The sequence below is a fragment of the Gymnodraco acuticeps genome, unplaced genomic scaffold (genome assembly GCF_902827175.1).
Source record: "Gymnodraco acuticeps unplaced genomic scaffold, fGymAcu1.1, whole genome shotgun sequence".
Lineage (NCBI taxonomy): Eukaryota > Metazoa > Chordata > Actinopteri > Perciformes > Bathydraconidae > Gymnodraco > Gymnodraco acuticeps.
Genome location: NW_022990638.1, coordinates 25,001 through 27,442, shown reverse-complemented (window position 1 = coordinate 27,442; position 2,442 = coordinate 25,001).

Below are 2,442 nucleotides of genomic sequence, written 5' to 3'. Positions count from 1 at the left end.
ACCCAATTCAGAGCCACCAGAACCTGTTAACCAGAACCAGACCCAATTCAGAGCAACTAGAACCTGTTAACAAGAACCAGACCCAATTCAGAGCCACCAGAACCTGTTAACCAGAACCAGACCCAATTCAGAGCAACCAGAACCTGTTAACCAGAACCAGACCCAATTCAGAGCAACTAGAACCTGTTAACCAGAACCAGACCCAATTCAGAGCAACCAGAACCTGTTAACCAGACCCAATTCAGAGCAACCAGAACCTCTTAACCAGAACCAGACCCAATTCAGAGCAACCAGAACCTGTTAACCAGAACCAGTCCCAATTCAGAGCCAGCAGAACCTGTTAACCAGAACCAGACCCAATTCAGAGCAACTAGAACCTGTTAACCAGAACCAGACCCAATTCAGAGCCAGCAGAACCTGTTAACCAGAACCAGACCCAATTCAGAGCAACTAGAACCTGTTAACCAGAACCAGACCCAATTCAGAGCAACTAGAACCTGTTAACCAGACCCAATTCAGAGCCACCAGAACCTGTTAACCAGAACCAGGCCAAAAGCCACCAGAACCTGTTAACCAGACCCAATTCAGAGCCACCAGAACCTGTTAACCAGAACCAGACCCAATTAAGAGCAACTAGAACCTGTTAACCAGAACCAGACCCAATTCAGAGCCACCAGAACCTGTTAACCAGAACCAGGCCAAATTCAGAGCCACCAGAACCTGTTAACAAGAACCAGACTCAATTCAGAGCAACCAGAACCTGTTAACCAGAACCAGACCCAATTCAGAGCAACTAGAACCTGTTAACCAGAACCAGACCCAATTCAGAGCAACCAGAACCTGTTAACCAGACCCAATTCAGAGCCACCAGAACCTTTTAACCAGAACGAGACCCAATTCAGAGCAACCGGAATCTGTTAACCAGAACCAGACCCAATTCAGAGCAACCAGAACCTGTTAACCAGGCCAAATTCAGAGCCACCAGAACCTGTTAACCAGAACCAGACCCAATTCAGAGCAACCGGAATCTGTTAACCAGAACCAGACCCAATTCAGAGCAACTAGAACCTGTTAACCAGACCCAATTCAGAGGAACCAGAACCTGTTAACCAGACCCAATTCAGAGCCACCAGAACCTGTTAACCAGAACCAGACCCAATTCAGAGCAACCAGAACCTGTTAACCAGACCCAATTCAGAGCAACCAGAACCTCTTAACCAGAACCAGACCCAATTCAGAGCAACCAGAACCTGTTAACCAGAACCAGACCCAATTCAGAGCCAGCAGAACCTGTTAACCAGAACCAGACCCAATTCAGAGCAACTAGAACCTGTTAACCAGAACCAGACCCAATTCAGAGCCACCAGAACCTGTTAACCAGAACCAGACCCAATTCAGAGCAACTTCAACCTGTTAACCAGAACCAGACCCAATTCAGAGCAACTACAACCTGTTAACCAGACCCAATTCAGAGCAACTAGAACCTTTTAACCAGAACCAGACCCAATTAAGAGCAACTAGAACCTGTTAACCAGAACCAGACCCAATTCAGAGCCACCAGAACCTGTTAACCAGAACTAGGCCAAATTCAGAGCAACTAGAACCTGTTAACCAGAACCAGACCCAATTCAGAGCAACCAGAACCTGTTAACCAGACCCAATTCAGAGCCACCAGAACCTGTTAACCAGAACCAGACCCAATTCATAGCCACCATAACCTGTTAACCAGAACCAGACCCAATTCAGAGCAACCAGAACCTGTTAACCAGAACCAGACCCAATTCAGAGCAACCAGAACCTGTTAACCAGAACCAGACCCAATTCAGAGCCAGCAGAACCTGTTAACCAGAACCAGACCCAATTCAGAGCAACCAGAACCTGTTAACCAGAACCAGACCCAATTCAGAGCCACCAGAACCTGTTAACCAGAACCAGACCCTGTTTATAAAACATGTGAAACCGCCAGTATCTGTCAGAATGACCTCACGTTATTACGAGTTATTATTATGGGATGTTCTTTTAGTAAGTATACAACTTGAATCAGTTTTTAGAAAGTCTTATTTGAACCATGACTCTGAACAGATGTTCTGTTGGTCCCAGCTGTGGAACTCAGAGGAACCGGGCAGAGTTCTGACCCGTTAATACCTTCACAGATCCAGCTATGAAACAATCACAGGTGTGTTGTTGGAGGTGGGAAGGAGTGAAGTACAAATACTTCATACCTGTACTTTCTACTTCTTACATGTTGAACTCAAATACCTGAACTTTCTACTTCTTACATGTTGAACCCAAATACCTGAACTTTCTACTTCTCACATGTTGAACACAAATACCTGTACTTTCTACTTCTTACATGTTGAACTCAAATACCTGTACTTTCTACTTCTTACATGTTGAACCCAAATACCTGTACTTTCTACTTCTTACATGTTGAACTCAAAT